Source organism: Citrus sinensis, chromosome 3 (genome assembly GCF_022201045.2).
Source record: "Citrus sinensis cultivar Valencia sweet orange chromosome 3, DVS_A1.0, whole genome shotgun sequence".
Lineage (NCBI taxonomy): Eukaryota > Viridiplantae > Streptophyta > Magnoliopsida > Sapindales > Rutaceae > Citrus > Citrus sinensis.
In genome coordinates this window covers 33,844,871-33,858,002 of record NC_068558.1, presented here as the reverse complement: position 1 = coordinate 33,858,002, position 13,132 = coordinate 33,844,871, and the positions used below count along the sequence as shown (strand labels likewise).

General features: G+C 35.7%; 1 protein-coding gene across 9 annotated transcripts in view; it reads right to left on the bottom strand.

Annotated features, from left to right (window-relative positions):
- LOC107174248 (putative disease resistance RPP13-like protein 1) overlaps window positions 1–13,132 on the bottom strand; it is a 64,579-nt gene that overhangs the window by 47,516 nt on the left and 3,931 nt on the right. Inside the window, exons 1-4 of one of the 9 annotated variants that reach the window (XR_008052893.1) lie at window positions 1,546–1,803; window positions 948–1,201; window positions 447–716; window positions 193–282 (exon numbers count right to left, since the gene is read on the bottom strand). The exons of 5 other annotated variants lie outside the window; for them this stretch is intronic. The gene's annotated coding sequence lies outside the window, so the exon portion shown is untranslated. Of the gene's footprint in view, window positions 1–192; window positions 283–446; window positions 717–927; window positions 1,202–1,545; window positions 1,804–13,132 lie in introns of those variants that run through there. 3 more of the 9 variants (XR_008052896.1, XR_008052895.1, XR_008052886.1) reach the window with 3 other exon arrangements.

The window sequence follows — 13,132 nt, the reverse complement described above, 5'->3', positions numbered from 1 at the left end:
AGTTTATTCTATTTTTGGCAATGGTAGAAATTTTAAATGCAACGAATTCTCAGGCATGATCAGAGATCTCTTTTGTCTGTTTTATGTAAACAGAGAAGTATTTCCATCACATTTTCAGGATCAGCTCAGATGCCTTCAATGCGTGCATTGAAATAAGTGAGAAACATGGTTAAAGCATACATTTGTTCTTACCCATTAAAAGCTGAACGCCTGCATCCAAGTCTGGCTCTTCCTTGTAGTTAAAGCATAATCAAACCCAAGTTTGTTCTTCAACAGATCAACCTAATGTTGAAATTAATCGAAAGAATAAACAACAGCAAACCACAAAAAAAAAGTCAGCTACTATAATCAGGCTTCTTAATCAGAGTATCAAATTATCAACTATATCCCAAACAGAAAATATTGAAACTCTACTAAGCGTACAAATTTCTTTAATTCCCACTTACCAGCATGAGTTCATTGAGCCTACTTATAATCAAAGCTCCTCTCATTCTTCTCACTGTTCATATTGATTCCGACACATCCTTTGTTTCCTCCGATAGCCACCATCATGACATTAACTGTTGATAAAAGGATGATTGATCTGACTGGTCTCTAAGTCTAGTTGATAGTATCATTTGCATCATTATTTCAGCTGATTGAATTAATGCAAACCCGGTCTTGGAGTTATAGTTCTTGATGTTGGTGGCCTTTCGACTATACAGCATCCAACTACCCTGCAGTGTAAATCTTAAAAGTTTAAACCTTTGCATCAACAAACCATTTCGCTGCATCAAAATTGCAAGCGTTTCACAATAATTGCGGGCATAAGTGTACTCACAATAATTGCGGGCATAAGAGTGGCATTTCAATTATACAGAAGTGCAAAATTAAAAAAAAAAAACACTAATAGGAGATTGTCAGAGTGGTTAATAGAAATCAGCTGACTTTAATAAGAGAATCAACACCTCTGACTCTGGATCGTATATGAATTTTCCATCTATCATAACCCAAGGGATGTGAGCAAGAAATCATTTGAGGCAAATTCATTTCGAAACTACTTGCACCCAGTTGTGTACTCATTACAAGCTTCTAAAGGTTGTACTGTGCGATCATTCGACATACGGGTAATGTGGCCAGGAATTCTCAAGTTGAGTCGCACTGCATGATGCACCTTGCCCCAGCATTTTTGAAATTGATGTTGTTACCTTCTGGAAAGCATCTGAGAAAACAAATGTGATTTCAGTGAACTTGAAATAAAAGAACACGCAGAATCTTTCATTTCCCAAAGAAACGTACGACACGGACATGATTTTATAGGCTGCAAGTACAAACTTCCTTCTCAAAATTGAGTCTTAAGCTAATGTATCCCTAGTTCATTCTATGCTTGGTAATGGTAGAAATTTCAATGCAACAAAAATTCAGGCATGATCAGAGATCTCTATTTGTCCTGTTATATGAAAACAGAGAAGTATTTCCATCACATTATCAGGATCAACCCAGATGCCTTCAATCCGTGCATTTTAATAAGTGAGAAACATGGTTAAAACATTCATTTGTTCTTACCCATTAAAAGCTTAATGCCTGCATCCTAGTCTGGTTCTTCCTTGTAGTTAAAGCATAATCAAACCCAAGCTTGTTCTTCAACAGATCAACCCAATGTTGAAAAAATAATCGAAACCAAAAACAACAGCAGACCAAAAAAAAAAAAAAAGGTTAATACAGTCAACTACTATAATCGGGCTTCTTAAACAGAGTCAACTTATCAACTATACTCCAAACAGAAAATACTGAAACTCTATTAAGCTTACAAATTTCTTTAATTACCACTTACCAACATGAGTTCATTGACCCTACTCAAAATCAAAGCTCCTCTCATGCTTCTCAATGTTCGTATAGAAATCGGCTGACCTTAAAAGATTGACCTTAACGTTCAATCAATGGTGAGATTTGTGCAATTCTCGATCCACAAAAATCGAAGCGATCCACAAAAATCGAAGAGAGGCGAGGCTTTGAAAACCCATTGAAGACAGAAATTTCAATTTCTGGAATCCCAATGGGGACAGATGAGTTAGAGAGGTGAAAGCCAAGACTAGAATCCTGCCGGTGAAGGCTATGTATTTTTACTAGATCAAAATTAAAAAAGCATCAAAATATTGAAGACAGAAATTTCAAGTATGCTTGCTCCAAAATATTATACTCCAATTCTGGTTAAAATTAGTCAATATAAATTAAAAAGTATGCTAACTGAAGTGAATAAAAAAAAATTTGGATTAAAAAATCGTCTATCTGTGTATGGTATTAAATTTTAAGATAAGTGTTATAATTTAATCTGCGATTAAAAGGCAAATAGCCTCAACATACAATCTGACTTGTGAAAACGGAATCACGTGAGTGACTGCAAAATTATTATTTTTTTTTTAAAAAAAAGGAGGAGCTTGTTATAGCGGATAATACAAATCAACTGACCTTAATAGTAGAATCTACTCTGCTTCTGGATCGTATATGAATTTTCTGTCTATCCCAACGAAAGGGATGTGAGCAATTTTGGGCCACTCTTTTCCTTGATCTCTTTTGCACGCTTTTTTAAGATTTGGACAACCGTAAATGTGTAATTCCAAAAGTGAGGATGGAAGGCCCACCTCTGGGAATGATGTGAGATTCGGGCAATTCCCGATCCTCAAATATTGAAGAGAGGTGAGGTTTTGAAAACCCATTGAAGACAGAAATATCAAATTTTGGAATCCACAAAAGGACAGATGAGTGAGAGAGGTGGGCAGCGTCATTCCTATCTCCTCGTCTGGAAAACACTCTGCTTCATCATCACTTACAGCAATCCAGAGGTGTTTAAGAGAGGTAAGCCTGTGCAACCCCCACTGGACGAGTGTCTTATACAATTTGAAATTTCCAATTACAAGTGTTGTTAGATTGGTAGGAAAACCTTCTTCTGGAAACGATACAAGATTTGGACAGAGCTGTATGCCTAAATCTCGAAGAGAGTTGAGTTTGTGCATGTCATTGGGCAGGGCTTCAAGCTTGTCACATCCGCAAATGTCAACCTGTGAAATGGTGTTGGGAAGCCCTCTTTCTGGGAAGGAAACAAGACTTGGACAATCCCGTATATAAATGCTCTGTAAACATTTTAGATTGTGCAGGCCATCCGGTATTGACTCCAGCTTTGGACAATCCCGTATCTCGAGGCCTTCAAGCGCCTCAAGGAATTGGACACCCGATGATAAACTGGTGAGCTCTGGGCAGTGATCGATTCTCAGGTGTTTCAGCATCACTGGGGAAGACGAGGATGAAGGAGAAGAAGAAGAAGCATCCTCTTCATCATCGAACAGACGTTGCAATTTCTCACAATTTCTGATCTCAAGCCATTTAAGAGATGCTGGTAGCCTCCGTCTTGCGATGAATGTTAGAGAGTCGCAATCTCTGATATACAACCTTTCGAGTTGTGAATTGTTTTCCATCATTTCCTCGGGTAAGGATTTGAAAGCAGTGCTGTTGTAAATTCGAAGAGAGCGCAGATTTCTGGGAAAGAAATTGATCTCTGGAACCGAAACAAGACGGACGAAACTTTCTTCAATTGATACCTCCTCATTGCGAGCGAGCAAATGTAGCCCTGGTTCAATAAAAGTACTCCATGACTTGAGCTGTTCAGAATTGCCAATTACCAAAGTTTCTAATATCTGAAATCCAGGCTTCAATAATTTTCCAAACTCCAAAACATTTGTAGTAGTCATGGGCTTTGGCAGTGAAATGCCAGCTGGACCATCGTATAGCATCCCCTTGCATCCATTCATGTCTAAGGAACTATTTGAAATAGTCACAGACTTTATCAACTCAAAATCAATTAGAGTCCCGCACACTAGCTCCTTGCACTCATCAACTTCTAATCTGCAGAGCATCGGATAACTTGACAATGGAACTACCAACTTTCCACATTTCCTAACAACAAGTGTCTCCAAGGAAGGCAGAAGCCCAGGCAGTTCTCCAGAGAGTTGGGGACATTCTGCAATGGAAAGTTCTTGGAGACGAGGAAATATTTCAACGGGCTCATTTCCTTTGATATTGGTGTTCCAATGCTGCCATTCTGGCAAACTCTCAAAACTTAGAATCTCCAATGATGGAAAAGGCATTGAGAAACCCTCCCCATAAACCTCAGACTCTATGCTTTTTAGTTTCTTCAGCCCTTTAACAGCAAGGATCTTAAGTGAACTCATCAGGCCAAGCGATGGCAGAGCCGCACAATTGTCACAGTTCTCCAATTTAAGGACCTTCATCTCGGAAAACGAATGTTGTCCGATCCAAGGTGGAAATCTTGCACCGCCATAGTGCTTGATTGCCAGCTCTTTTATACGTTCATGAGGTTGTAGAGTGTCAAGTACCTTCTCTTCTAGTACTGCATCCCGAGGACTGTCAGATTGAGACCCCCATTCTAGAGTCAATGCTTCAAGATTGTGCTTCTCACGTAATGCGGCTTCTCTTGCATTCTGTGGACTATTCACATTCTCTAATCCAGCAATGCAGAGTTCATCACAAAGAAGGTTTAAACTTTTTAAATCTTCCAAACCAGATGCGCATTCACCCTTGCCTACAATAAAATTGGACAATGTTTGAAGCTTATTCAACTCTTTCATTCCAAATGGCATCTCCTTCAGCAGCTTTGCACCTCTTATATCGAGATGACGTAAATTGATCAAATTCCTCATTTCCTGCGGAAGCTTTATCAAACGGGAACAATTTCTTAATATCAAAATTTCCAAGTTCAGCAATTTGCATTTTGACTCAGGTAAACTTCTTATGTCAGTGTCAGCAAGGTTGAGGAACCTTAGAAGTCTCAAGTCTTCAAATGGAATTGGTAACTCACCGATACGGTATCCTTGTAAAGATAGCATTCTCAACATTTTGAACATCGGCAGCAAATCAGATAGAACCGAACGAGTTATGTAACTAGTATTAGAGCCACCTCTTATGCGTAAGCGTAATGGCAAGAATGTTCGTAGATGTCCAATTTCATTGAAAACCTCGAACATATTTTTACCATCACGTCCACCACAAGCATAGGAAGAATGGCGAACCCTTTCAAATCTTCTTGACAGAGTATTGGCCTCCTCTAACCTGAATATGGTTTCTCCAGAGACCAATTCGGCAAGATCATGGATAAGGTCATGCATTACAAATTTACAACTATCAGAGATTGCTGTTTGCTGAAAAATTGACCTTGACACCAGATCATGGAAGCACTTGCTGCCCCAATCTTCTAGCCGCTCTTTGCTTCTTGACTGTCGAATAATACCTCCTGCCATCCATAAAAAAGTCACCTCCTTCTCATTGAATTCATAATCTTTTGGAAAGATTGCACAGAAAGAAAAACATCTTTTCAAATGAGAAGGAAGATGATGGTAACTCAATCTTAATACTGGGAGAACCCCACTTTGTCGAGGTAAATCCCATATTTTGCTCTCTAATATATCATCCCACGCATCATGCCTCGTCGTACGCAGAAGGCCTCCGAGTGTTTTTGCTGCCAGGGCCAAGCCTCCACACTTGGCAACAACTTTCTTGCGGAATGATTCTGAAATTTGATGTGCGTTAAGATCTCTAGATTCAAATGCATGCTTTATGAAAATGGACCAGCAATCATCATCTGATAGACTCCTGAGATTGTAATGTTCAACTGGCCCCATTGTTGATGCAACATTTGAATTGCGTGTGGTGACGATCATCTTACTGTTTGGTGCAGCAGCCAGGAACGGAGCTTTTAAGTCTACCCACAAGCTGTACTCCTCGTTCCAAACATCATCTAAGACCAGCAAGAATCTTTTTTTATCCACAGCTACTTTCAATTCAACCTGCACTTCGTTTAAACTGTTTAGAAGACATGGCCTGCGGGTGATTGACTCGAGAAGCGCCTTTGAGATGCCCAAAACGTCAAAGACATCAGATACACAAACCCATGCTTTTACATCAAACTTGGAATCTCCAACGGCCTTGTCATTGTAAACCTCCCGAGCGAGAGTTGTTTTTCCTATCCCGCCCATGCCAACAATGGGTATTACAACAAAGTCGGCATGATCACTTGGGGTATCGGCCAATACCATATCAAGAATTTTGGCCTTATCTTCTTCTCTTCCAAATACTTCACGTTCTGTTGGGACACTCGAACTGGGCGGCCTCTGCTGTGTAGCAGCAGCAGTTGATGATGCCCCTCCAGTAATCCGTTGCAGTCCAAGTTCAATTCTTTCTTGGCAGAGTTGCTCCAGCCGGCTAGTAATATCTTTAATCTTGGACCCCATGCTATAACTGAACATAATAGCATTCGGATTCAAACTAGCCGGGATGAAACTGAGAACCTGGCCAGAGCTATCCTGATTTTGCGCCATCAATTTGCTTTCCAAATCTTGAGTAGCAAACTCATCAAGAATGTCCTCAGCGTCATAAGCCAAGTCTTGGAGATCGTCCAGCCACATCTTCACAGCCTCGTCGGTCAGTTGCTTCTCCTCTGCATCGTTGAGCACCGCCTGAATCATCTTCAGCTTTCTTTCCCACTTCTTGAGCTCGGAATCGACCCCCCCTCCAAGTTGACGGACAAAGCTGAGCAAATCACGGGAAGCCAACCTGTCGAACAACACCTGAAAGAAGGCGTTGAGTAAGATCTCTCCCACATCAACCATGGTTCCGTTTTTGTAACGATGAAAGGAATCAAAATCTTGTCTCCAGAAAGAAAATTGAATAAATTAGATAGCAAAGACAATAATGATACTCACAACTGGGGAATACAACTCAACGGAGATATTTAACAATAATGATTCAAGCATCAAGTGACAATATTTTAATTGTTTTCTTTAAGATGCTTAGCATTTTCTTAATTTAAAGTACGTGGAATTTTTCACTACCAATCAGTCCAAACAGATATTTTTTTATTAATGCGTGCATTGCCGGGATGCTTGCTGGTAAAACGACGTACTAAACAGAACAAATACTACTAGCTTAACTAAATATTGTCTTTAATTTCTCGTCAAAACCGTGTGGACTCGTCTCCACCATACATATATAATTTAACGGTAATAATTAAATGATCACCTTGTCATTACGATTAAAATTCTTAGAGTATATAGTATTTGGAATTTGTATTATCGAACATTAATTGAATGCAGTTGAATAAGCTTAAATTAGAATTAATTAGGAAATGCATATGCTTTAGCTTTAATTAGGATTAGCAAACATTATATCTATAAAATATAAAAGAACGCTTCTCCTGAATAAACAATATAAAAGAACGCTTCACCTGAAGAGATGGGAGTAGCACCACTCTTGTCGAAAGTCATTTGTAGGACGGAATAGAAGATTATAATCATTTCCTCGTAAAGAAAAAAATCATCAGTCTATTATCGGTCACAGGTTTGTAATCTAAATGGTTCTTCAGAGAATTATTTTGGATAATTCATCTTATTTAACATTTTTTTATGGTCTTGTTCAGATTTTAAAATTGGATATCTTGACTTTGCAAATTGCTATCTTGACTTTGCAAATTCATAATTTTGTAGTTTAGTTGGAGAATTTTTACATTTTAATTATTTTTTGCACATCTTTTTGAAGGCGCTTCTCTCGAAAAGAAAAAAGAAAAAAAAAATTGTTTTAAAGTAAATATCCAAAAGTAAAAGGTAACAAAGGGGAAAAAAAAAAAAAAATCCTCACATGCGGCAAGCAGGTAACCGTGAGAGCCGAATAAAGTTGTATGTATTATAGCCACTTCAGTCGGGCTCGACGGGGCTTTGGATAAGGGTACGGCAGTGCACCAAGAAAGTCGGAGTAGAAGACCTGAAGAAATTCATCAGCTGTCAGCTGGCTAAGACTTATAAGAATAGAACGTTAAAATGAAACAAAACTGAAAATTAAGGACACGAAACGATGCATAGAGCTTCACTTGCCTGCTCTTCATATCCGGTGTTTCTATCACCAAGCTCTCCTCGTCTTCCGCTGTCGCTTCCACTTCAACATCAATTACCTCGCTCGCTTCCAGCTTCCTTGGGTGTGCAATTGCTCTCAACTTCTCCCCAAAAAAAGAAAGTGAAAATCTAGCATATTGATTCAACAAAGCACTACCAACAACGATATACAAGTTTGGCGCATGATCTACTCATTGAAGCATCCGCTTGCATTGTAAAAGAGTGTATTTATCATGATTTACACTTCTTTCTTTAATTTTCAGTAGGTTTTTGCCCGTGAGTTTTTTTCATGATGGGATTTTAACGAGAAAATTTTACACCTCCTTAACATACAAATGAAAGGTGCAATCTTGTCACTTTTCTAATAAAAGATTTCTTCGTTAGAATAGAAAATAAAGAAGAGTGTTACAAGTAGGATGAAACACCAATGATTTCATAAATTCTGGGCAAACGTCCAACGCATAGTGCTCCCAAAGCATTTTATCAAACACTTTCTTAATTAATGACAATTTCTAAACTAAAAGTGGAAACAAATTTGGCTTAGTGAAGGATTCAGTCATGCTGACTCATTAACAAGGAACCTGGTCTTCTGCGAAATTCATTGAACTCAAGCATTTCAAGGCATTTATTATTCTGGATTCTGAAGACCACTAACATGCACATGTACTGAATCATTGATTTATAGGTGAGTACAATTTAATCGAACAAGCATAACCTGTATCAAACACATGGCATGGCTAAATGCATTTTTACAACATATGGTAATTATATAATTCCCGAGCAATGACAACCAGTTGTTAAATTGCTGTAATAATATAAATGGTTGAAATAGATAAGAATAAATTTTATTTAAATATTTATAAATCGTGTATATAAAATGTTTTTTATTGGTAAATATAATAATTAATAGTTAAAATAAATTTTATATTAGTAATTTTATTTCTTTTTGTTAGCTCAATATAATTGGAAATAATAATAATCTTTTTAAAGTTATTGATTTTATTTTCTAACTAATAAAGATAATTTTGAATTTTTATGATATATATCAAGATATATATGAAATTGTATTAAGTATAAAAATGATTCTTAAAATCAGATTTTAAAAAATTAATTTTTTCCTTTCTTTTTAAAATCTAACGTGGATAAGATAATTTTATTAGGAGTAATTTTTTAAAAAAAAAAATTATAAAACACCAAACTTAAATTTTAGCTATTCAAAATCCTTTTTGAGCCTTCCAAAAGCAATCCCAAATGGGTCCGAAATTTTTTTAAAAAATTACTTTGATAAAATCACCCCTTCCTACAATAAATTTAAAAAAATAAAAAAAAAGTTTTTTAAAATATGATTTTGGGAGTCAGTTTCATATTCAATACAATTCTACATATACCTTAACATATATATTATAAAAATTTAAAAATTATCCTTGTTTAATTAGGAAACAAAATCATTGCATTTATAGTGTACTTACTAATTGAGAATGAAAACGAGAACAAGAATAAGGGAATATGATTCTTTAAATTATTTACTTCCAAAATAAGGAGGAGGAATGTGAATGAAAAACAAGAATAAGGGAATATGATTCTTTAACTTATTCACTTCCAAAATAAGGAGAAATCAAAATGAAATGTGAGTCAACTGTAAATTTTTGAGAATGTGAAATGGTAATCCTATGAGGAGGCGGAATGGTAACGGAAAATGAGAATGAGAATGAGAAGTGAATCGGCATTTCTACATGAAAATTAAAAATTCCCTTTTACCTCGTTTAATAATAATAATAATGATAATAATAAAATCAGTTTAGTAATTTGTAACAATCTGTTTCGATTCTAAGACAAAATAAACATATTAATGATAATATAGCTCATTGTGATTTTGATTCCTACAGATAAAGTAAACAATTTATTATAATTTTCATTTCTCATTCTGATTCCAACCCATTTCGATTACTGATTAATAAATGCACCATTAAAGATATTATTATTACCAATTATATTGAGATAACAAGAAAAATATATAATTAATAAAATAAAAATATTTATTTCAGTTATTAATTATTATATACATGCATAAAATGTTATTGTATAAATGCACATGTAAATAAATTTTATAGATTTCTATCTATTTAAGTCTTTTGCATTCTTATAATACATTAAAAGCGAGATTTACTAAATACATACAATTGTTTTTAAAACTCACAACACCTTAAAAACAAAATTTATCAACTATTTAACTGATTCTATTCACAACTGATTATTTATATAATATAACTAACAATAATTATTTTAAAAACTATAACATTACCAAACTGACCCTTATAAATACGAATTCTAAATTCTAATACATTGATCATACTATCCAAGGGTCTACCGAAAGCCTGAATGCATATAATCATAACAAAGTCCCAAGTTTAAGGGTCCCACAAACATGGTTCGCAAATTTGCGCCAATAAGAACAACATCTACTCCAATTTTACTGAAGATAAAAATTGCCCGCAATTTTCACTTTTGGAGTGAACGGAAGTGGGAAATATACGTGCACGCGCGCACAAGAAAGAAGACTCCTATGCATAGTAATTAAAAATGCCCTAATTGGGTATTCTATAAACTGTAGCAATCCATGTGAACTATGAAATATCACAAAACTTTTTAAAAAGCTAAAAGACCTTGTGTAAGCTGCCGACAATGGAGCCACATGAGCAGCTTGATCAGCTATTATATTTATTCAAAGATCAGAATTCAGACCAATTCCAACCCTATTCTCCTCTATACTACAGTCAAGCTAATATTGTATTGTATAATACATTCGTATATACAAGCGGATGCTAATAGCCACTAGCACATGCTCATAATTAAATAAATTCAAATTTCTATGTATATTATGTGAACGCGGGAACAAAATTTTCTAAATGCCACAGGTATCTAAAGTGCTTCTGAAAAATGGTTATGTTAAAATTATTTTCAGAAACATATAAAGAGAACCTTTTAAGTGTTTTGTTAAAGAACAACTAAAAAATCAACCATGAGGAAGAAGGGAAAAAAAAAAAAATGCTGTTGAAGACTTTATAAACAACCCCAAGTGTATTTTTGTAGTCGCTTTCATGTATTTCAATCAGATGATACAGAAGACTCACAATCAATTTAGTATTTAAAAGAACCTTTAGTAGTGCTAAAACACACTTCCGAATCAAGATTTTGATTACTTAAAACAGGAATTGCTTTAAAGGAGACCAACCAATCCGTATAAAGGGTTTTAATGCAAGCCAAGACTAACAGAAAAAATGCTTTGAATCCTTCAAGGAGATCGCAGACTGCTATTATAAAAATGTCACAGTGGTTCAAAGTTACTATGATGCAAGTCAATTCTAATCACACAAAAGGCTTTCATCTTTCATGTGGCATGTGAAGCATAAAAGAGGAATCTGTATAAACTCCCCAAGAAATAGAATCAAGGCCAAAAGAAAAGTATATAAACACACATGCATTGACTCTTTAAGAGATCACCACTAACCAAATTGAATAAATGAAAAAGAACAGAATATCTCTAAACATGAGAAACCAAAACACAAAATCTATATTCTATCCCATAATATCTCTCTTTCCAATCTACAGACTCCAATCACAGAATTCAGCATCTTAAATCAATGCTAAATTGAAATGACAGAAGTGTAAAACCAGAAAAAGTTCAATCGAAAATTAAACTTCAGTTTCATTATGGATCAGTTAAAAGCTGGTCCAAAACTAACATCAAAGATATAACAAACAATGTGACAATATTAAAAAGGCTAAATAGCACAGAAGGACAATATTATCAGACAGCTAAATTTCCTTTTCTTCTAACGAGGTGCAGTTTTACACCACTTACAAGGCTTGCCCCAACGTGTAAGTGAACACCTTCCATGGTTACCGCTACTTTTGCCTCGTCCCTCACCTCGACCACGAGGATGATCAACTGGATTCATGGGTACTCCTCTAATCACAGGTCTTCGGCCCAACCAACGGCTCTGACCAGCCTTCCTAAGCATCTTAGCTTCATGGCTGGGGTTAGACACTGTATCAATGGTGGGTTGACGTCTAGTGTCAATCAGTTTCTCATTTCCAGAAACTAAGCAGTACCTTGAAGTGGATTCTTTTTCAAAATCTAGGCCGAGTTTACCTCAATGTTGTTGATGATGGTCCCAACATGCATACAAGCAAGTCGCATGCAACTTCCGACTTGAGAATTAATGTCATCACCAACTGATTCAGTTTCTGCAGAAATACAGAGGCAATATAATATAATTCAAACTTTGAGGATTAAAAGAGAGATTCCACAAGTATAGAAACAAGAGTACCACAGGACTGATAGCGTTAAGTAGTGTTATTGTTGAGAATGGAAGGGCGGAGAAGCATAATGAAGAGTGTCGATGAAGCTGAGCGTACTCTGCACCAAGCCATTTCTGCTGATCTCTCTCTGTGTCTCTGTTTCCAAGGTTTTGGTTTCTTCTGTCGATTTCACTCTGTCTAACATAACCTGTTGCCCGCATGTGAGAAACGAAGGTTTATAGTTCCATCAATTTTGTTCTTGAAAACCAATGTTGAAGTTCAACAGAGTCATTAACAAACAAGTTAAAATGGCGGTTTTAAGAACTTAAAATTTCAAATCCAAATAATTCAACTAATAATTGAGAAAGTTTAATATGGACTTAAAATTGGCTACTCAATCACAACAAAGCAACAAAAAATCAAAATTGATGTCCACTTTTTAAAAAATACAAACATAAACGTCACATTGGAAAAAGATAAAATTGAAAAATGCAACAAAACAATTGCACAGAATTAGAAAACTGAACTCATCTGAATAACAAAAGAGAAATCTAATAATCAAATAAAGATTATAAAGATTAAAGACCGGTTTTCTCATCCATAGAGAAATAAACAAATGAAAATAGTTCCATTTTCATAATAACAATGGATATAATTTCAAAATAAACTGATAAAACCCCGGAACAAAATTAAAACTTTAAACATCGGACGGTCGTAAAGGTGGAAACTTTACCTGAACTTTACATACCACGGGATAAAATCTGAGGTGGGTTTAATATTATTTTGAATAAAAATCTAGCCCATACACTGGACAGTGAATTCAATTCTGTAAATTGAATAAGAAACAACATTGTAAAGACAGAGAACCACAGAGGGGCGGAGATAAGCTTACCGAA